Source organism: Ictidomys tridecemlineatus, chromosome 9 (genome assembly GCF_052094955.1).
Source record: "Ictidomys tridecemlineatus isolate mIctTri1 chromosome 9, mIctTri1.hap1, whole genome shotgun sequence".
Taxonomy (NCBI): Eukaryota; Metazoa; Chordata; class Mammalia; order Rodentia; family Sciuridae; genus Ictidomys; species Ictidomys tridecemlineatus.
The window spans coordinates 28,664,660-28,687,830 of NC_135485.1; the positions used below are offsets into that span (position 1 = coordinate 28,664,660).

Below are 23,171 nucleotides of genomic sequence, written 5' to 3' on the forward strand. Positions count from 1 at the left end.
AAGTATTTTTTAGGGAACATTAAAATGTCTTACTGGTCCATCATGAAGATAATGCACACTTAATATGAAAATAGGAAAAGAGAAGCAGATATCTTGTGCTCTTTGACCAGAGGGCCCAAAAAGGATCTCAGGGAGTAGCTCCGCCTGACGCATGCATCACTCTTGCATCAGCTCTTAGACCTTTGGACTTTCTTCTTTTTCTTCCTCAGCGTGGAACTGAGGAGCGTCTGAGTTTGAAACTCAGCTTAACCTTTGTAGCCATAAACTGACCACCCTGTCTCAACATCTTGCCTTGGGGGAGAAGAAAACTGATGCAACCTCTGGCTTGGCAGGAGCTGAAGGCTCTGCCTCTGTCCCATTTCAAGTCTCAGTAGCAGAGTTTTACGACTCAAGAAAACCACCTCCGATTACATAAAGGTATTAGGCACTGGGGAAACACTGGCCCTTTTGTTACTAGCAATCCAGAGCGCTTAGGAGGAAACGCTTTGGGGGTGGGGGGAGCTCCTGGAAAGTTGGGCGGGCTTGGCTTTCGCTCCCAACTCTTGAGTTTTTAAAAATCAAACCCCAGAGAGAAAGGAATTCTAGATTTCTGAAAGTTGTGGGAAACCGGCCAGAGTCTCGACAACCCCCGTCTCCACACGCAGGAGTCCCTCCCTGCACAGCCGGAGCTGCCCGGAGGAGCGCGACCCTCGCGATTCCCAACTTCCCGCCGCGAGACGCGCTGGGGTGGGCGGGGTGGGGGCGGGGTCGGCGCGCAGCCTCCCGCCCCCTCCCGGGGCGCCCCCTCCCCCGCGCTTTCCCCTCCCACTTCCCTTTCTCAGCCGGGCTGCCCGGCGGGCGCGACCTCACGGGCAGTGACGAGGGGGGAGGAGCCCGTCGCCCTCGCCGCCGCCTCTGAGGGGAAGATGCCCGAGCCCCGGTGCGCCCCGAGCCCGCCCCCGGCTACCCGCGGCCCCACGGGCCGGCGGCGGGAGTGAGCGGGAGCCGGCGGGCGAGGAGCCGCCGCCCGGCCCGCGATGTCACCATTGTTCAGCTGGGTGGCCAAGGTAGGCGGCGGCGGCGGGGCAGCGGCGGGCCGGCGCCCGTTACCGGAGCGGACCGCCCTGCGGCGCCCGCGTCCCGGCAGGCCTGGCCCGGCTGGGGCTCGGCGGGCCCGGCGGCGGCGGCGGAGGGGGCGCTGCGCAGCCCCGAGACCGCGGCTCCTTTACCCCGCACTTTTCATTCATTAGGCTTTGAGCTCCGTGGGGCGCGCGGGCCAGGTGGCGTCGCGCCCATTTCCCAGGTGGGGCGTGCGGGGCCGGCCGCCACCCTCGGCCCCGGGCTGTGCTGCGCCGGCTGGCGGCGGGGGCTCGGGGACTCGGGGACTCGGGGACTCGGGGGCCTGCGGGCTGAGCCCGGAGCGCGCGGCGGCGTCTGCCTTCGGGGTCCGAGGGCGAAGTTTTAAGCGTCGGTTTTTGCTTTCTGTCCTATAAAGTTTTATTTCTGGAACATTAGTGCCACTGAGGGCTACCAACAGGCAGAGTCCACCACTGCTGAAACCAAGAGGCGGGCGCAGGTTTCTAGGGTCCCCATCAGCTGGAGGACACACGATTTTTGTTACACGCTCCTGTAATACCAGGTGTTTTGAGTATTTTGATTTCTAATCCCTGGCCATCTTTAGAGACCTGCGGGTCAGCAGGGCTCCCTACTCCCACCCCACTCCAGACTCCTTTAGCTGGCCCTTCAGCTCTTCTTGCTTCCTGTGTGTGGCAGGTTGGGGAACAAGCCCACATTGAGAGAACCCGTTAGCCATGCTCTGACCTTTAGCAAATAATAATTAGGTGGTTATAGCTCTAGTTATGATGTGAGGCTTTTAGAGTGTTATTTTTCTGATTACATTTTTATGAATACCTGTTTGTGAGCAGATGTGGCTTTGCCTATGATTTAAGTGATAAGAAAACGGAGACACCACTCCTCATTAGACACCATGTAGTACCATTCCATCTCTGAAGAAACAGCTGCTGGTGAGATGACTTTCAAAAAAGTTTGGAGCCATTATAATTTTGTTCTGAAGAATAATTGATAATACCCACATTTTCAGATTTGCAGATTCAGCTTTTTAGAATAATGCTAAACTTTGAAAATAGTGTGTACTTCAAAATGTAATTCAGACTGTGATTATATTTTACTTACTCATACCTTGCTTGAGGATTTGGTTCTCTTTTATATTGTCCTACTTGTATTGTTGTACATGGTTGTTGAACTATAAGGCCAAAGGGAGAAAAAATCGAAAAGAAGCTGAGTTGTTTTAATTAAAAATCAGTAAGGAGAAATTTTATAGAACTTCTGCTAATCCTGTTTTTAAGTTTTATTTACCTTTCCACAGTATATTTAATAAGCTGCTCTGCACTGTAGGAGTGAGATGGACTTCTGTTTACCTCACTGTAGAAGAGACAGTGAAAATACCAGACCAAAGCCATATTTTTAAAATCATCAGGGACCTTAAAAAGATTGTTAGCCTTATCCAAGTGGCAGTGCTTTTTGTGTTTGCTGACAGCTGGTTTAGATTCTGAATCAACTTATTCTGAAGTTGTTATTTAAATGACAAAACAACAACAGCAAGAATCTATTAAATGTTTTTGTAGCAAATTTATCTGTAATTGTCACATAATTTTAAAAAATGTATTTATTCTTTGAAAGTTCATTTCTTTGGATTATAGATTTCTAAGAACGGTGTTCTATAGGGCCTGTTCTGTTTGTGGTGAAGAGACAATTTATTCACCCTATGTTATGAACTATGAAATGCTCTAAAGGCAGAGACAAAAGGCATAGGTAATACACAAACTGTATAATCCCAAAGTGCATTTATCTTTGATTTAAAAATGTTCTTTCAGGAACTCACAAATACACATGAACACATGCCTCACACAAACATGTGTACATCCATTTACCAGTTGGTTTCTTTTCCATTTTGACCTTTGTACTTGTAGCCCAACACCTGGTGGGGGAGAAGAGTGGGTGTCAGTTGATGTAGATGGATACCTGAGCATGAATTGGTTTTTCTTGGGTGATGCATTAATATTGTATGAATATTGAATGGATAGAGAGAGTAATTTCATGTTTTAAGAATAAAGCCAAACAGGAATAAGTTTTATATTAAAGAGATTATCTTAAAAGAATAAAAAATAAGCTGTACTGTTTTCTGTTTTTAATTAGATATGATTTGGAACATTAGGGCAGGTGGGCATTGACTCACAAATAGGGCTGAGCTTATTAAGCGCAGTTTCTTTGTTAGTGTTTAGTTGGGGACACTAAACTTTTTAAAAAAGATTATAATTAAAAGTGAACTTCTCAAGCTTTGTAATTATTATACTGAACTACAGATGTTTTCAACAACCTGGAAGTTTCAAGTGTATCTGTTGATAGTCTCCATGCCTCCATTATTTGCTAGTGAAAACCAGCTGCATCAGCATTGCTAGGTAACTTTCTGTATTTACTTGAATTTGCACCTACCTATGAAGATTGTGGCCAAGATTATTGCTAGTATCTCAAGGTAGTGGATTTTAAATCTATCTATCTATCTACACAAACAAATCAGAGTGTGTGTGTGTGTGTGTTTGTGTGTGTGTGTGTGTATATATATATATATATGTATGTATATATATATATATATGTATGTATGTCAGTTTATCAGATAAAGTGGAAAATGAGACATAAATATAGCCCAGTTTGCTATTTCAAATCCAAGTGCAGTTTTGTATAGTTTTTGCTGGATATTATTTTCCAGTCCTCATGGGTTTATAAGCAGTTGTTTGGGTACCTTCTGTATACCAGGCAATATTATATCCTGGAGAAGTCATTTCACTTTGCCCAATAGATTTGTCCCTTAAAAAATAAATATTTTTAAAAGATTTATAAGCACACCAAAGATTTCTAAGCCAGGTTGTTAAAAATGCATTAAGGAAGGAATTCTTTTTTTAAAACAAGTAATTACTAATTAATATTTTATATAAAACCAGGTTTTCCATATTGGACTTTCCTAAAACATAGGTTTATAGCCATTATTTATTCAACACGTCATTTAGCAATGTTTTCAATACAGATTCTCATGATGGAGCACCTACTATGTTCCTTGTACTTTTTGATGAGCTGGGAATTTAGCAACAAAGAAGCAGACCAGTTTCCTGTTTATATGGAATTTGCATTCTAGGTGAGAGAGATAGCAAAGGAGCTAGAATAAATAAACAAAGGTAGTTTCAGATGGTGATCAGTGGTTGGAAGAGAAGCCAACTAAGAACAACTGGGGGCTGGGGTGGGGCAGGTTGGCATTGCATGAGTGAACAGGGCACTAAGCATGCTACAGGCACAGTACTGGGAAAAAGGCCCAGGTTGCTGGAGCATAGCTAACTGTGTAGAGAGGCCTGCCTTGCCCCAGACCAAGGGGAAACTGGGCAAGGCCAGTTAGGACTCTGTAGGCACTGGTACAGGGTTTGGATTTGCTCCTGATTGTAGTGGGAAGCTGGTAGGAGGTGTAAAAGAGAGGATTGACTAGCTGACACATATTTTGCAAGGAAGCAGAGGGACCACATAGGCTGTTCTGGTTCTGTTAGGAGGTGATGGTGATAGGTTGAACTTAGTGGTAAGGGAGGAACATTGGGGACCATGTAACTGTTCTTTCAGAAATGATGTGACCTGATGGCTTTGTTACCTTATTTGTCTGAGACTGGTACAAATGACCAGGTAACTAATTGCTTCTTATGTGTTGAGTATATCTTGTCTTTGATCAGCTGCTTCTAACTATAGTGTTCAGGCACAGTCCTATTTATTTATTTGCCTTGGAGGTCTCCCACAGACTGGACCAGCCCACTTTGGGTGCTTCTGGCCTGTTGGACTTGCCTTTCTGTTGACCAGACAGAGCACAGAAGCCTTCCTGGGAAGTGTGAACTTGTCTACTGCAAGTTTTTATTTAGGCATTGATTCTACTGTTTTGCTGAAGTCAGTATGATGTTGGTTTGTCCTTGAAGTGTATTCTAGGTTAAGGTGATGGATTCCTTTTTGAAGCAAAAAATTTTTTTTAATATTTATTTTTTAGGTATAGATGGACACAATACCTTTATTTTTATGTGGTACTGAGGATTGAACCTGGGCCCCGCCTACACTAGGCGAGCGCTCTACTGCTGAGCCATAATCCCAGCCCTGCAAAAATGTTTTTTAATTGTTTAGACTGATGTTAGATTTAATTAGTAATTGTTTGAGTTTAATAAAGAGGGGAAGCCACCTTCTTGTCATAGTCAAACCATTCATTGAATTTGAAAAATGTGCTGCATCTGCTTAGCAAAACTGGTGTAACCTCCACCAAGATTTCAGAAGAGTTGCTGTGGAGCACTGTGACTGGAAATCTCAGCAGCCTCTCTTTGGTCTTTGGGAACTCTAGTCACATAGAGTACTGATAACTTGGGCACAGTTTGGTTTTCCTAAGAATGGAGGTCGGTGGGGTAGAAACCCCACCTAGTCCATAATAGAACAACCCAGAGTAGATGTCATAAAGAGAAGAAATCAGTTGAAATACCATCTGTTCTCCTAGATGGATATCCTAAACTGATCTTAGGCTACAGTTCTGTTCCCTCATCTTCCATTGCTGACTGTCAAACCTTTTGATAGATAGGGCTGGGGATATAGTTCAGTGGTAGAGTGTTTGCTTGCCATGACGAGTTCCTGGGTTTGATCCCTAGCAAGACACACACCAGAACACCCCTTCTAATCTTTCATATCTTTCCTGAGACATCTCTGATTAATCACTCATTCATTGGATGAATGTACTAAATAGGGTAGAGGGTAATGAGAAGGGCAGGATGAGCCAGGCAGTTGGAGTAACGTGCAAACACCTAAGGTGTTGGGCGAACTGTAGTCACAGGTGGTTGTAGGGTGGAGAGAGACTGCTATACTGAGTCTCAGAGGTGAGACTGGACAGGATTTGCATGGCTTACAGATCTCCTTTTTAGGAGCTGCCATTTTATCCTGGGGCAGTGAAGATCCATTAAGGACCAAAGTGGGTCTTTCCCAAACTCTTGTAGCTCTGTGTCCTTTCTCTATGATGCCGTGTATAGTCTTCACTAGCCTGTAAACTCCATGAAAACAGGTGGTGTTGTCTTATATACCAGTGTTATCAGATCACTTGGGTGTCTTGTAAAATGTAGCTCTGGTTCTGTAGGTCTGGGTTAGTATTCAGCATTTCAGGCAAGTTCTCCATGATGCTGATGCTGCAGTCCCAACAAGCTCTCAGTTGATGGATACAGTGCTGCTAGTCTGGGGACCACACTTCAAATAGTAAAGTTCTTAATGTATGTTTTCTTTCACACTTGTCATTGGACATAAGAATTCACATTTTTTAGAACCAGTGACACGATTTCATATTAGTCCCTTGTGTTTTTTGGGAGGATAATAGTGGAATAAGTGTCCCATGAAGCAAAAATAACAGTGATCTTTAAAATTAGGTGTCTGGGACACAGGAGTAGAAGGAAAAGTTGGCACTGCATACTTTTGCACCCCTTATGTTAATACATAAAAATTTTGAACTTTGAATGTATTACTTGTTTAGTTTATCAAATATAAAAACAACAACAACAAAAAATAATCTTTGGCCTTCCCTTTTTTCCTGTATTTAACTTTACATACCATTAGGATATTATCATAGAGTAGGAGTCGGGTATTATTTGAGGAAGACTTATTTCCTTCTTTTTTTTTTTTTTAAATACTATTTTTTAGAGCAGTTTTGAGTTCACAGCAAAATTGATTGGAAGCAGGGGTCCCATAGTTCCCTGCCTCTGGACATGCACAGTCTCCCCTATTGTTGGCATCCCCTACCAGCATTGTATATTTGTTACAATTGATGAACCCACACTGACACACCATTGTCACCCAAAGCCCATAGTTTACATTGGTGGTGTATGCCTGTTTCACCACTGCACTAATGTTTATTGAAGAGTATTCCATGTGTCCTAACCTTGCACCAAGGACAGTTTAGTAGTAAATTGATTTTAAAGCAATACTGGCAAAATTAAAAAAAAGAAAAAAAAGCTTTATATAATGGCCTCAATATTTGGCAAAAACCCTGCAACAGTTATGTGGTGAAATATGGTACTCCTTGGTTTTGGACAAATCTTTAGTGACATGTATCAACTATAATCATGTCATATAAATGGTTTAATTGCCCTCCACATCCTCTGTTCTCTGACTGTTCCTTCATACTTCCCTGAGTCCTTGAAAACTTTTGATTTTTTTTTTTAAACTGTCTAATTTTCCTATGGAGGATGTCATAAGTTGGAATTGTACACTATGTAGCTTTTTCCAGATTGGCTTCTTTTAATTAGCAAAATACATTTAAGGTTTCTTATGTCTTTTCATGGCCTGATAGCTCATTTTTTTGTCCAGATGCACCATAATTGATAGTTGATCCCTTTACTTCTAGAAGAATATCTTGGTTGCTTCCTGGGTTTGAGTCAAACTGCTATGAATGTTTGCATGTTGGATTTTTTGTAGATATACATTTCCAACTCCTTTTAAAGATACCAGGGAATTGTGATTGCAGAGTCATATAATAAGAATATTTTTAGTTTTCTGAGAAACTGCCACACTCTCAAAGTGCGTATACCATTTTGTATTTCCATCAGCAATAAATGAGAGTTCCTGTTCCACATCCTTATGACCTTTGATGTTGAGGTGTCCTGGATTTTGGTTATTCTAATAGGCACATTAATGTATCCTGTGGTTTTAATTTGCATTGTCCTGAAGACTGGGAATAATACATTAGTCTTTTTTAGTTCTGTTTTGTAATGCACACTGATGTTTATTCAGGAACATCTGTAAAAATGAACAAAACCTTTTTGGGTTATATTTGTGAACCTAAACTTAAGTATCTCTGATTTCCCCATTTAAAATTTTTTTTTTATTTCTGATTTTGTTACTGAAAGAGTGATGAACCAATGCCATGTTTTTATGTTAGATTTATATGAAAGACATGATGAGAAAAGATCTCATCGATTTTCATGCACTTTGGTTCTTTTCCTGTAAATTATTTTTGTTATCTGTCATATTGTTACAATGAGATTTTAACAAGCTCACTGTCTTTGTTCCTTTACTATGATTGAGCTTGGCTAAGTTAATTTTGTTAAGCTTGTTTTTTCATCTATAAAATGAACTTATTATGTTTGTTTTGTATTTACCTTTCTGTTTTTTAGATCCTTTTCTAAAATTGAATAATGACAAAATCTGCCTAAGAAATTGTAAAGACTATTGCAAACAAACTATTTAAAATTGGTTGAGTGGTGGGGCTGGGATTGTGGCTCAGTGGTAGAGTGCTTGCTTAGCACGGGCGGGACCCAGGTTCAATCCTCAGCACTACAGAAAAATAAAGGCATTGTGTTGTGTCCATCTACAAAAAAAAAAAAAAAGATTCTCTTCTTCTCTCTCTCTCCCCCTCTCCTTAAAAAAAAAATTTGGTTGAGTGGGCATTTGAAGTCAGCAGCTATTGGACAGAAGTGGTGTGAACAGGTGTGGGCCAGAGCCAAATAGGACACTGTCCAGCCTCTGTGCAGCTTGCGTGAGGTCTAGTGGGGAGAGGGAGACCCGTGATGATTATTACTTTTATTTTTTCTTCTTCAGCAATGGAGATCTAACTGGTGACCTCTTAAATGCTTGGCAAGCTCTGTACCACTGCACTACGCCTCCCCAGCCTCCATAATTTAATTTTAATGTGTTAATATAGTGTATGCCCAAGAAATCACTCAGTTACAATTTGGGAAAGATGAGAAGGTGAGGCCTGAGTGAAGTCTTTAAAGAGGGATAATTATAGGCCATTGATGTGATAAAGTATGTAAAAGAATAGTTAGGAAATACTAGTGGTAGTTTTCAAGTATGTTTCAGAACTATTAAGAGCTGCTTTCCAACTCTTTTTGTCTTGTTTTGAGACCAGGAATTTATAACCTTGGAGAAGGCACCTCACTTTAAACAAATTAACTGGATTCAGGGAGATTCAGAATTAAGAGTGACCTTTTTCTTTCATCTCAGCACACCCTGTCAAACCTGGGGTGGCTAGGATGGTGATCACTGTGGGATAACTCAGTAATGTAATTCTGGTGTAACCTGAATGTACTGATGTGCTTCCATTTGTTCTTTTCTGCCTCAGGAAACTGATACCCAGAATGAAATAACTTATTTTGAATAAGCTCATACAGAACTTAAACCCAAGTTCCTTGACCTCTGGTTTTTGTGTATCTTGTTAGTGTTGCCTTGCTGATTTGTTTGCATTTTGCCTTCAAAAATATTCTGCCAAAAAAAAAATAACGTCTTTGAAACAGTATATTGTATTTCAGAATACTTAATCTCTTGAGAAGATACATGAAAATTTCAGGCCATGGTGCATTTAGGGAAAGGGTCAAGGAAATGAAATCTGAGTAGTGGTTGGGATGGGTAGAGATCCTTGGGATGGGTGGAGATCCTTTAGCATATGAAATGTGTCATAAACATCCCTGCAGCCTTGGAGGACTAACTTGTCATTTGAACTGTGTGCAGGAAGGAACCAAGGCCTGGGTTTCTGCAGAGAGTGGAAATTGACAAAGTCCAGTGTGATGAGGTGGCTCCCTAACACTGGGCTTTGGTGACCCACTAACCCACTTAGTCCTCCTGTTCCAGTGTGGTGTCCTTGGGAAATGGAGACACATATAATGTATCACTCCTCTAATGTGGGAGATTGATTTTGCTTGGGAAAATATCACCTGCAAAGGGCATGTAAGAGGAGGGAAAATTAGGTTAGCATTAATGTAACCAAGGAGCGGAAGAGGTGATTATGATTCTGATCACTTAATATGGTGGCAGCCAATTTGTTGAGAGGAGTCAAATTCCATAATTTATTTAATTCTTAAAATAATTGTAGTGGTAGTGTTGTCATTCCCTCTTTACATTTTTTTTTTTGGAAAGGAATATAAAGAAACTGAAGTTTAAATGAACATTTAAAGTTTGTATGTATTTACCATTACAACATGTGTTTTGAATTACACATTGTGGAATGACTAAATCTAGCTCATTAGCATATGTATTACTTCACAAACTTATTATTTTTGTGGTGAAAACACTTCAAGTCCACTTTTAGATTTTTCAAGGGTATGATATATTGTTAACTATAATAACCATGTTGTATAATAGAAGTCACAGCTGTTAAGATTAAAGCTTAAATTGTCCTGCTCTAAATTAATTTTTAACTGCTATAGCTCTGCTCTCTCTGTCAAGAGGGGATGATGGCACATGTTCAGAATGTGAAACACGGTCATAGAATTTTGAACAATATCTTGTCCCACTGAGAAACTGAACATTTTTCTCACACTTAGGTTAGTTGAACATTTTATCCTCCTGCCTGTTTTTCAAAATAGGTATACAAGGTTGAAACCACACAACAAGTGTAAAAAAGTAGCTTTAGTATCTCTCATTTCATGATGTTCTTGGTTAGAGAAGTAAGACGACGGGAATTAAGAGATCACTGGTAGAGGATTGCAGGTAGGTGAAGATTAGAAGAATGTTAAAGGTGGTTCAGTGATAGGCCAGGAGAGATGAGTATTGAGGTGACTTCTCTGTAAGCTTTCCTTCTCTTGATGACTTGAACTGGAGAAGAGCTTTAGAATGTTTACTTATTATCTGATATTCCTTTCAAAGCACCATGGGCCCATGTTTCATATGTCCACCATGCTGGACATTTCTCCTGCCTATGATATCATACCAGAAGGGAAGCTCATGTTGTGGACTGGAAAGCAAGGTTTGCTCTGTTTGCTGTTCAGTGTTGGCTAGGTGACATGAGAAAGGTCATCGGTGTCTGCGGCCCATCAGGTAGTTTCGTTTGGGCGGCAAACTAGATGATGCAAGTGAGTGTAAATTGCCAAACATTCTTTAGCGTAAACTTGTGTTGGAATGACTAGGTGTAGGCATATATTTGCAATACATTTCTTGATCTTGGTCTAGTTACATGTCCCTGGGCCTTAGTCCTTGATCTTCAAAATGATCATTGTGTTGAATAATGGGTATGGTTGTATTCAGTTGAGAATCTGTGTTTCTGACTGCATTTCAGGCCAAACATCTTAGATGGTCCAACTCTAATGAGAAGGAAGGGGTCACTAGAGTCACTAGCTTGGGACAAATCACCTCTTTACCTGATACCAGTGGAAGTATGACTTTGGGCAGTTTATTTCTCTTCCAGACTGTTGAGGATTTAGCCTCATAGCATATGTGGAACAGGGCCTGGCTCAGAGGAAGCACTGGGTACATGTGAGCCATACTGTCAGCACAGGCGTCTTCACTGAACTTGGCAGTGGAGAAGACCTTTGCATTTGCCTAGTTCTGTTCTCTCCTTTTAAGGATGAGAATCATGAAGCTCTCAGTAGGTGTGATGCTCCCTAGTATCTCGGCTGAGATTAAAACAAAGTTTTCCAACATCATCTTTAGAGCTCCTTGCATCCTCTGCACTTGTGGTAACATTTAGATTGTTATCTGTTGTGCATGAGTTAAACATAAGCCCTGGCTCAGTAGTACAGAACAGGAACAAATGCTTTCATCAGGCTACAGGCAATTTAGATCAGATAAAGGGAAAATGGGGCAGAGAGAATTACACTGCTTCTGCTACTGACAGCCTGAGTGACCTTGCTGAAAGTCACAAGTCTGTGCCTTTATTTCCCCCTTCCTTAAAATAGGTGCTGGGAGGGGGCTGCTCAACAGTTTCTGTTCTTTTTCATCTCAAAATACTGTGAAGAATTTCTTCATTGCCAAGGCTGTTAAACCCCAGAAAATAGTTTGCCCACCATAGATGGAGAATTTCCAATTTTGGAAAATTTTAAAAATAGGAAGGAAGTTTATTTGTTTAGCACAATTTATAAGTGTAGGCCTGCCAAAGACAGAGAGTTAGCTGAATGGTATTTTAAGGAAGTTCTTTTAACAGGGTGGATCCAAAGGAAACCAGTCATTAGGTGAAAATAAACTAAGATTTTTGAGACAATATTTGCTTAGAGACATTTGCACAGGTCTCTTGTTTTGGTCAGTATTGTGTCAGGCTCTTTTTTTTTTTAAAGACCCTTATAAATTTCCAAATGCAAAATACTAGAGTTCATACAATTTTGCTTCAGAAAAACAAATCAGAAGCCCACTTATTGAGTGATGAGGTTGTGATTTGTATATTGATTTTTAATAAACTCATTAGATAGTAAGCATGAAATATTACTAATCTACTATGGCCCAAACTTTCTTATTGTTCTAGAAATAATCTTGTTTCTGAGTTTTCCGGTGAATGGAAGGGATTCTAAAATATAACCCATTTCTAAAAATATGTGAATGTAATACATGGAATTTGCATTACCCTGGTGTTTCAGTAAAGACAGCTTTGCAAGTTTCTCCAACCCAATTTTGGTGTGAATGATAGTGTGCCAAGATTTGGTTTTTGCCAATTCTCTAATGTGTGTCAGTCAGCTAGTCTGTTTTTTTTTTTTAAAAAAAAAAACAAAAAAACAAAAAAACAGGAAAAGAACTCCATCTAGTAGACCACCATAACACAACTCTGTATTGGTTGTTCTACAGTTAGCACACTCATTATTTAGGCAATTAGTGTGGTGTTCCTAGGCATTCTTGGCCAAGAATCTGGTTGTTCCTCCAAGTTCAGTGTCAACTCTGATACATTACTAAATGTGTCCACTGTGCATGTAGAATGGGAGACATAATACATCCCTGAGCTCAGAGAACACAGTTACCCAGTGGTCTTGCCATAAAGGTGACCAGGAAGCTCTTGGACCTCCAAGTGGCCTTTTGGTAGACAGTGGTAGTAATTTTAGACATGCAGTCAATCCTATTTGACAGTCTCATTGATATTATCAGGGATAATCAGAACTAATTGTAGCCTGTTAAGTTAAATGTCTTCCTTCTTGAAAACATGGTTTTCAGTCTAAGAGTGAGATGTAGTTTAGATGTAGGGTTAAGAAAGGGCCACAGTGTCCTCTCTGCTGGTTTGGGGAGTCTTTAGATTTCTCTAACAAATTTTGTTTTAATCCTGATTGAATAGACAAAGGTAGCGGAGTCTTCCTGCTCCTCTCTGTTAGGGCAAGGTGACTCTTCCCTTAAGTCCTTCCTGCACACACTTTAGGATTGGTACCAAAGCCCTTTATGCTCACATAGTACCTGCTGCTAAACTTAGAGGTAAAAACCTGCTAAGGCTGTGGTAGGGAACCCCCTATCCCATGTTACTGGAAATGCGCCCACATTTATTTATTTTTTAATTTACTGGGCTTGAGGGTTTAGCTTAAAAAGGAAATTTCATACCAAAGACTATTTTAACACAATTAAAAGCAAATCACGGGCAGCTGGTGTGGTCTAGAAAAACAGTTCTGACTGGGAGATCCAGTTCTGTCCACCCTGGCTCTGTGACCTCAGGATGGTCATTCTAACCTTCTGTGTAGCTTTATTTCCTGATCTCTGAAATGAATAGGTTGAATGGGTGAGTTGAGGGTTCCATCCAGGGGATGAGAAAAAATATTCCGGGTGGAAGAAGCTGTATGACCCAAGTATGGAGGTGTGATCACAGATGGACACAGGCTCAGGATGTGTATAAAACATGTTTGGTAAAAAAGGAAGTTGCAGGGAAGCTGAGTGGAATAAAGCAGTGAGTGGATTAGCGCTCCGTTATGGAGGATGCTGAGAGTTGATTGTGTGTCAAATGTTTTTGACAGAGATTGGAGAAGGGCTGTAGATGTTTTTTGAGTGGTAGTCAGATACCATCAGGACAATGCTTCTGGAAGATCAGCTGTCAGTGGAGAGCAGATGATGGATACAGGAACAGGCCAGAGGCAGGGCCCTTGGGTTGAAGGTCTTAGGTTCTGCTAAGTGCAGCCTGGACCATTCACACCAAAATTGGGTGGGAGAAGCTTAGCTGAAACACCAGGGTAATGCAAATTCCATGTATTACATTCATATAGTTTTAGAAATGGGATATATTTTAGAATCCCTTCCATTCACCTGAAAACTCAGCTCATGATGGCTGATGGAAAGATGCAACAAGGAGAATTGAGTGAAAGCCACTTTCCAGGTTCTGAGCCCAGTTACTTAGAGGGTATTTGGGAAACGGGAAGGTAAGGAGAGAAGCCTATTTTAGGGCAGAGAGAATAAGCTTAATTTGATCTTTTAAGGTCAAAGTGCACAAAGGCTAAGTGGTTCTTTAAATAAGTGTTTAGAAATTTCAGTGAAGTCTAAGAAAGAAGAGCTCATGATGACTTTGGGAGAGCATTTTGGGATTCCTAGAGGGAGAAGATAGAGGAAAGCAGAGCTCAGTGAAAAGTATTTCCTAGTTTGTGGCTGCGAAGAGCATTTTACTAGATATGTTTTGAAGGAAGTAATTACCTCGCTAAGAGTTCATTACCCCACTTCTGCCCTCAGGGCTTATCTTTATTTTTTCTCTCTTGTCCTTGTTTATCATGAAGTGTCACTTTTGAAAATGTTGTTAGAATTCAGACTACAGTTCCCACTTGGGAGATGGAATCTTGTTCCTTGATTGTGTGGGCGGATCAAAGTTCAGCTCTTGCAAGTCTCAGAAGCCTTTGGACACACTTTAGTGATCCCTTGTCCTGGGAGAAACAGCCAGCTGTGGGCAGGTTCCCAGCAGCAGCTCTTGGCTGGAGCAGCCGTCTTTATCTCCTCTCAGTCTTGGTTTCGATGTTGGTTCTCTAGGAATGTTACAGATTGTAAAATAACTAATCTTGTGAAGATGAAGTCATCCCTGACCCCCACTCCAAGTGGAGGAGCTGGGTGGGTGCGTAACTGTGCTTTCCCACCCCTGCTTAGCAGGCCCTTGATGGCAGAGGCAGGTGTCTTTTCCTTTTGCCTGTAAACTTAAAAAAAAAATGACACGTAGTAATTGTCCATGCTTTTGGGGTACAGTGTGACATTCAAATCACAAATCACTTTGTGTCACACTACCTTTCCTTCCTTCCTAATTATGAGAGAAGAATAGAGCTCCCTGAGATATAGATGTGCTTCTGGGCTTTCCCCCTCCCCAGCCACAGCCCTATCTCCTTCCCCTAGTCTCTGTTCAGGACTCTGCAGACCAGCACATCACCCTTGCTGCGGCTGCTGCTTTTAAAGTTTTCTAAAAGAAAACACAAAACTTCCTATGTGGCCTCATCAGCAGGAAGGATGGGGGCTGTGACCCGTCTCCTGATGTAAGGAGGACATTCTCCTAAGCCCTGGCTTTTTGTTCCTTTTCATTCTTTTGGTATCCAGGCCATTCTGTGGGCTTAGTCTGAGCTTTTGGTCAACTAAAATCCTTAAATCTTTTTCACATGAACTTTTGGCATACAGGGTCTACCCCATGAGGAATTAACAGCTGCAGGGTTTTTGCTTTTTATTGTTGTCTTTTGTGTGTGTGTTCTGTAAATTACGTATATACTTTACATATATCGCCATGGTTTTGATGCTGGGATTTTTGTTTTTATTTATATTTACATTCTATTAGCTAGTTTGTTTTTAAGTATACAACGGTTTTGGAACTAAACGTGATTGGAGTACTGCAGTTCATAAGGGACATGATGATAAATGGTCCTGGGGGAATTGTTCTGGTGGGATAATTGGTTCCAAGAGGAGATCTGATTTTTTTTCTCATTCATTGATGAGTCTAGACACTGTTATGAATTGGGACTTGGACAACTTTATTTTCTGTGTGACTTTATGCTGTTTCATTTTTGTCTTATATTTCTTTGATGATTTCTTGTATTTTTTTTTTATCAGTGAAAGCAGGAAGGAAGTTGCTACTCAGTTCTGCTTTTGAGGTATCATTTGCCTAGGATAGACTCCTTTTATAAACTTTGAAGCTGTGTAACATTTATAACTGGGAGAAAGCTAAGGAGCAACAAATAGTATTGTTATTGTTACAGTGTTATTGTTAATATGTGATATTATATAAAGTCTATAATATGTAAAATGTAAATTAGACTGCTTTTAATTCACAAGTTATTGGCCAAAGTTCTGATTTGCTTTAGATCAAGATTAAAGAAAAGGAATGACCATTGGTGAGTACAATTTCATTTAAGAAAAAGACCAAAATGGGAAGAGACCAAAGACTTGTTTTATCACTGAAAGTGAATGGAGTTGAGGGTTTGTGAACATGTGTGATAGGTTTTACTTAAGAATGCAGTTAATACTGTGAAAACTAGGTGATCTATTTCAAAATTGTGAATAGTCTTTACAAGATGTGTCAGAACTCTTTCCTGAGATTGAGTGTGACATTCATGCATTAGTAACTTTGTTTTAAAATTCATTTGGAATTGTCTTGGATCTCACAGGTGCTAGTGACAGGGCTGTATTTGTGCAGGTTGTGTACTGTGCAAAGATAGGTAGCCAACCAATGACGCCAACTTGAATGAGGACTGAGATCCACACTCATCTTACCAAAATCTGCCACACATGGGTTGTTGTCTACTAGGTGGGGGGTTCTGGGGCTTGCCTTTTAAATAATGTGAACAAAGGTGCCATATATTCATGTGGTAGCCCGAACCTATGGATCATTTTCTGGTTTTAAGATTTATTTATTTAATATTTTAATATTTACTTATTTAATATTTTCTGTTTTTAATATTTATTCCATACCATGTCTACAAATTAATAATTTGTAATTTGTAATTCCTAAGAATGAGCAAAGAGAGTATATGTGACTAACAGGCTCTGTTATCTAAACTCAAATTTGAACTTTCAGCTTCATAAAACAGGACATTTTTTAGTATTATCACAATTTTAATTTAAGGTATGAGTTTTATCCTTAATTACTTATGCATATATAGATATAGTATTGATTATTGCTTTTGGTATGTCATCTGCATTTTTTGATTTCTATAGATTTTGAAGTCTATTTCATTTTTATCACTTAAAGGCTTTTGATGCTATATAGTGAAGCATTTGGAATGTCACTGCCCCAGTCAGGTGGTTCATTCTTTCTCCTCAGTCATGTGCATATTCCTTCCTAAGTCATTTATTCATTCTGGGTATGAGGGACAGTGTCATGTCAGAAATTCAGCACACCCTCCTGCCTGCAGTGTGCTCCTGGTTGTATAAACTTGCTTGATCACACTTTCCCTACATCATATTAGGTAAGATTAGAAAATGAAGCTGCCTTACTTTTTGGTTAATAAATATATTAACTAGATAACTTGCAGGTAACCTATGTAGCTTACCTGCACATTATCTAGTTAATATATTTAAATTGAGGTGAATTAGTGTTGCATTTTCCAGTTTACACTTGAAGGTAGAAAAACAGAAAATTGCTTTTTGTTTACTTCACATGTTAAAGTGTGTGTAATTTAGCAAACACCCTGACAGGCCTGCAGTGATTACAGAAATGAGTCAGTACCCTACCCCAGCCCAAAGGGTGCTGTGGCACCAGTGCCACAAAAATCTGGGAAAGCAGCCCTCTGAGAAATGGGATAGAGGAGATATTTGAATTGGATCCAGAAGAATCAGATGCTAATAGAGTCAATGGAAGGAACATTCTAGAATAAAAGCTCATCTGTTTGCCTTCATGTGTCAAATGTGAGCTGCAGTCCAAACAACAGTTTTTTGAAATGAAGTTTCAAAGTTATCTATTTTGTCTTGTCTTTCCTGTTCTCTGTTTTCAGGAATAGTGTAAATTTAATGTATTTCTTGTATTGGACTGAGTTATCATGTTCAAGAACTAACTATACAATAAATCACACCAGACTTAAACTGAGTCCTTATAGTATTTGAATACAGTTGTGATGTATTTGTATTGGTAAACTTATGATACGTAGAAATTAATTTCTTCTTCTAACTAATAGACACTTGAGGTTTGTTCCATTTGAATTTGCTTTCCTTATAGATTGCATGATGTCATTTTGACCTCTCTTTGTAGATATTGATGGCTATATCTTCTGGCAAGGCTTTCCCATTTTCAGTTGGATTTATGTTGGCATTAAAATCGAGGGGATGGCTTTGATGCATTATTCATACATGTAATACATGCACACCATGGTCCCAAGAGATGAATGGTGGTGATGGTTTTCTTATCTTTGAGTTCTTGCTAGTTTCCCTTTACCTCAGGATTTCCTTTAGTTCAGTGGTTCTTACAGTGGGGCCAGAGAATAGAAGTCAGAGGGTCCATGCTTTTGAGGAAAAAAAAAATTACATCTTTATTCTCACTAATTTCCAACTAAAGTCTAACACATACTTCAGTTATTAATAGTCATCAAACCAAATAGCATGAGCAGTTCCTGTGACAATGTCTTCAACAAAACCACAACCTGTGATCTATTTCCACTCCTCAAACTTCTGAAGTCAAATGGGTTTTTCCCCCATCAACAACCAGTTTTCTAGCTCTCTGGGCACTAGGTGGGGTGGCCAGAGATTCAGTTCATTTCTGACACTGACTACCCAGAGTTAGTGTGGATACTGCAATCAGTGTAAGAGGTTAGACTTACGAGACTACATAGGCGTAGATAGAATGGCTCACAGAACTCAGAACCCCCATTGTATATATTTACCAGTTTATTTTCAAGGAAACAACTCAGGACCAGCCAAATGGAAGAGAAGCAGAGGGCAAGGTATGGGTTGGGATTGGGAGGTGTGCAGCTCTTCTTCTGTGCCCTCTTTAGGTGTGCCACTTCGCTAAATGGGAAGCTCTCTGAACCCCATTTTTCTGTATTTTTATGGAGGTTCTATTAGGTAGATATGGTTGATTAAATCATTGGCTGTTGGTGATTAACAACATTTACATTTACAACCTGAACCCTTCTAGGAGATAAGGGTGGGGTCAAGTTCCAACCCTGTAATTCTCTGGCAACCAGCCCCTATCCTAAGCTTTTCTAGGGGCTGTAAGGATGCAACTCAATCATATTATTAGCTTAAACTCAGGTATGGTTGGAAGGGGCTTACTATGAATAACAAAAGATGCTCTATCACCTCATCACTCAGGAAATTCCAAGGGGGTTGGAAGGGTTTTAGACGCTCTTTTGCCAAAAATCGAGGACAAAGACCAAATATTTCTTTATGACCTTATTTTCATATCCTCTAAAATACTGTATATGCTTATTATTTTGAATGACATAGGTAGTGACTTACTAAGAGACCTTGTTAAATATGGTAACAAACACATAATTCTGCATCATAATTATCTGGGTAGTAATGTTTCAGTATAATTAAACCCATTTGTATTCCCTTGTGTTCTATTTTATTCCTTGAAAAATTGAATTCTGATAATGATTCTTAGGCTTCACCAGGCTGTCAGAGGCCATAAACTCTTTAAGAATCTCTTCTTTAGCCCTTGGGGTGTGTTTGAGAGAGCAGACCTGATACCATTTGCTTAGAGAGGACCTGGAGGAATGTGGGATATGTAACTGAGAACTGAGAGACCACCTCTACCCTAGGAAGACTGTTGAGCCCCAGGAGTCATGCTGTCACCCAGCCTGTGGCAGCACACTGCTTATCACCACCTCAATAGTCCTCGTGGTCATCTGTAGTAAGTACTCACCACAAAAAGGAGAGGGTTAAATTGCATTTTTTATAGCCTTTGAAAAAACATGCTAAATGATTTCCATCTGAACATGGAACATTGATAATAAAAAATAGGTTAGGTACTTTAAAAGGTCAGTCTTCAGCTGTCTAGAAAAATCTTATAATCCAAAAGGACTTATTCCTAGTGCTTCATGTTTAGTATTTTTACATCATTTGTTCCTTCTGTGGGTGCTTGTTTTTTGTCTACTGTGCACAGACATCACGATAGAGTATATGCCATCCTGCCTAGTGCCCAGAGAGCCAGGTTTCCAAAATCTACTTGTGATTTTTCTCATCATTTACAAACTTTGAAGCCATTACTTTTTAGTTTGCATTGCAATATTCATATATTGAACACATTGAATGAGGAGCTTTGCTCTGCCAGGTACTTCTCTGGGCCCTTTGGCTTATTTCAGTGAGATGGTAATTCTATTCTCTTGGGGCTGACATTAGAGCATTTAAGAATTTAGCTCTGTATTTGTAGGGCTGTACTGAATGTGCCCTACAACCGTGTGTCTTTTGTAAGGTGGTGGTGTCGTCATGCTGTGTTCATGTGGGTCCTTGTGATATCTAGAGTTGGTGGAAGGAGAAGGGAATATTCTGCTTTCTCAGCCCCATTTTTAATCTAAACACTTCTCTTTATATGTGGAAATGCTGGAAAGTCAAGAGTTGGGTGAGATGCAAGAGACTTATGTTGCATACAGAATATTTGGAAATTCAAGCAAATTTTGAGATGTAACTGGAATTATATGTTGCCAGGGTGATTTTATATAATAACTTTCTGTCATTTGTTATCAGTGCTGTACTGAAAGGCAGATTGAATAATAGTGAGCCTGTTGCCTTTGGGTACTGTTAATTTAATAGAAAATTGGCCTTTCTTTTCTTTGCAAATGTGAGAACAGTATTCATTGGCAGCCACTATGTGCTAGGTTCTGTTCTAAACATTCGCACTTATGAGTTAATTTATCTTAAAATGACCCTACAAGGTAACTGGTAATGTCACAGTTTGACAGAAGAGGCAGCGGAGGTCCTAAGAGAGGCGTGCCTGGTTTGCACAGGAAGCAGTGACATGTGGAACTTATTTCAGCATTCCAGTTACAGAATTCCCTGCAGGACCTGTCAGCGCCAAGAGTTTTCATGACTCCAGCTGTGGATGGAGGTAGGCTGACTTTCCTGATGGTTATGACCAGTAGCCAGAGTCCATCTGTCTTTTAGAGGTTATTTTACATCCATTTCTGCTCCCAGATCCTCCCTCTGCCTCCCAGTGAAATGTTTGTTGTCTAGTGAGCAATACTGGTTTCATTTTCAAAACTTTTCCTGATGACCTCTCTACTCGGCACACAAACAGCTTACTCTAAAATGCAACAGCTAGGGGTCTGGGAAACAGTCAGGGCACTCAAAATGGCTTATTAAGCAATATTCATGATGAATCCTGAGTAGGCATGAACAACAACAACAAAAACCCTTGTATTTTTCATGTGTGTTAGTCAGCTTTCTGTGGCTGTAACAAATACCAGAGATAAAACAGCTGATAAGGGGGAAAGGTTTACTTTGGTTCATGGTTTCAGACATTTCAGTCCATGGTCACTTGGCTCTGTTGCTTTTGGGCCTTTGGGGAGGCAGACCATCATGGTGAAGGACATGGTGGAGAAGAGCTGCTCATTTTGAGGCTGCTGGAAGCAAAGAGGAAGACAAGAAGAGGCCAGGGCCCCAGTGACCCTTCAAGGGCACACCTCTACTGACCTGCTTGCTCCCATAAGCCCCCACCTCCTAAAAGTTCCACCATCTTCCAGGAGTGCCACAGTTACAGAGCTTCTCAGGCCTCCTGAGAGATGAGGCAGTGGGAAGACACCCTTTTCAAACCCCGATTCTTGAGATAAGTCAGAAAGATTTTAGACATGTTGCTCAGAGTAACAGGAATGAGTTTATTGAAGGGATAGAAAAGGGAAAGGGGGACAATCTCAAGGGAGAGAATGAGTCCCCTCAGAGAGGAGAGGCAGAACGTGTCCCTCCTACACTTTGGTTTTATTGTGGATCCCAGAGAAGTTTCCAGAGGATTCCGCCCAGTTCTCCCTCTTGACTTTTGACTGACAGAAGAACAACATCAGATTTTCAAGTCTAACTGTCATGGAAACTTTAGGTCACTTTGGCCCATGCTAACTGGGTTCCAACTGGATTCTTAACCATACATTCTTACATATTTTACGGGTAGGAGGACCTATCCTAATCTCCCAGAGTTTTAGGATCTGGTCACAAAAATCTTCTGGGTTCTTATTAACATTATCATGGTCTGCATTTCTCCTGCAGTTAACAAGTGGTTTGCTGAGGAATGTGACATATCCTGTCCTCATAGGGCAGGCAGGGCTGCAGGTAAATTGCTTCTTGGAAAAGAAAGCACAGTGAGTCCATTTTATAGAATTATTCTCATAACCTTATGTCCACTAACACCACCAGCAGGGACCTAACCTTCAACAGACAAGCTTTTGGGGGACATTTAAGATCTAAACCATACACTTTGTCTCTAGTGTTTATAACGTTGAATTCACTCACTGCTTAAGCCACAAATGGTTTAGTAGTTACTGGAAAGGAACGAGATGATTCTCTATGAGTTGATGTCAATGAAACATGCCCATGATGAGAAATGTTACAGAACATTGTAATCCCTTTTTTTTTGGCAAAGGAAATTGCCATTAAGTATATGCATAGAACCACACAGAAGAAAAACCACTTCTGGGCGTGTTTATTTTCCTTTTTGGGGGACATTTATTAAAATTATTAGAAATCAAAGTTATATGAAGGATATATTCTGCTGTGTTTAAAAAGGAAGATGGATTATTGAGAAGTGACATTATGATTATTGAGAAAACATTAACAATTGTTTTTCCTTGGTTCTTGAGGTTAGCCCTTCTAGTTACTCTACTCTTTGAAGAAGCCCAGGGTCAGCCTTTGCCTCCTTGAGTTGGAGGGAGAAGAGGGTAAGGCTTTTATTTTATTTTATTTTATTTTTCTCCCTGTCTATTCTGTTCACTAGTAACTAGCTATGACTTCTTGACTGTAAAGTGATTGGCCTCTCGGGGATCCCAGTCCCTTTGGCCTAGGGACACCTCTGCTGCTTCTGATTAGAACTGGGGAACCCGGGGATTGGTGTAAGAGTATAGTTCCAGAGATAAAAACATATACTTATGAAATTTTCCTCTTCAGGCAAGGGGATAGAGAGGGGAAGAATGCAAGATCAAAGTTTACATATCTTGGTTGGATGCCTCAGTTCTGATAAGCTGATTTTATTCGTGTGATTGAGATTGACTGAGTTGGTAAGGTGCTGTATTGCACTTTATGCTGAGAATTAAGGTTAGGATTTGATGAAAAAAACGACTGCTTTGGTAGTGCATGTGTTCAGTGATGTTTTCCTTCCCTGGTGTTGATATCTGGTGTACATATGTTCCCCAGCCTATGTTTGTGTTGTGGGGATTTCTCATAAGCCTCCTTGGGGACATCTCTATCTCTTGTTGCTTGTGACCTGAGCCTACCTCTGCTCAGGGAGCTTTTGTTTTTTTTTCTTTCAGTGCTTTGAGGGAGGGAAGCCTTATCTTTTATATGCAAAATGAAGTCCTGCTCTTGGA

At 40.4% G+C, this 23,171-nt stretch overlaps 1 protein-coding gene and 1 long non-coding RNA gene across 7 annotated transcripts in view; both read left to right on the forward strand.

The window, feature by feature from the left end:
* Positions 1-23,171, forward strand: part of Tbc1d1 (TBC1 domain family member 1) — a 214,402-nt gene that overhangs the window by 79,333 nt on the left and 111,898 nt on the right. The window lies entirely within an intron of this gene.
* Positions 537-22,440, forward strand: LOC144366647 (uncharacterized). The gene is made up of 3 exons (XR_013425750.1): positions 537-1,046; positions 20,538-20,710; positions 21,859-22,440. It is a non-coding gene; the product is annotated as an uncharacterized LOC144366647 (long non-coding RNA).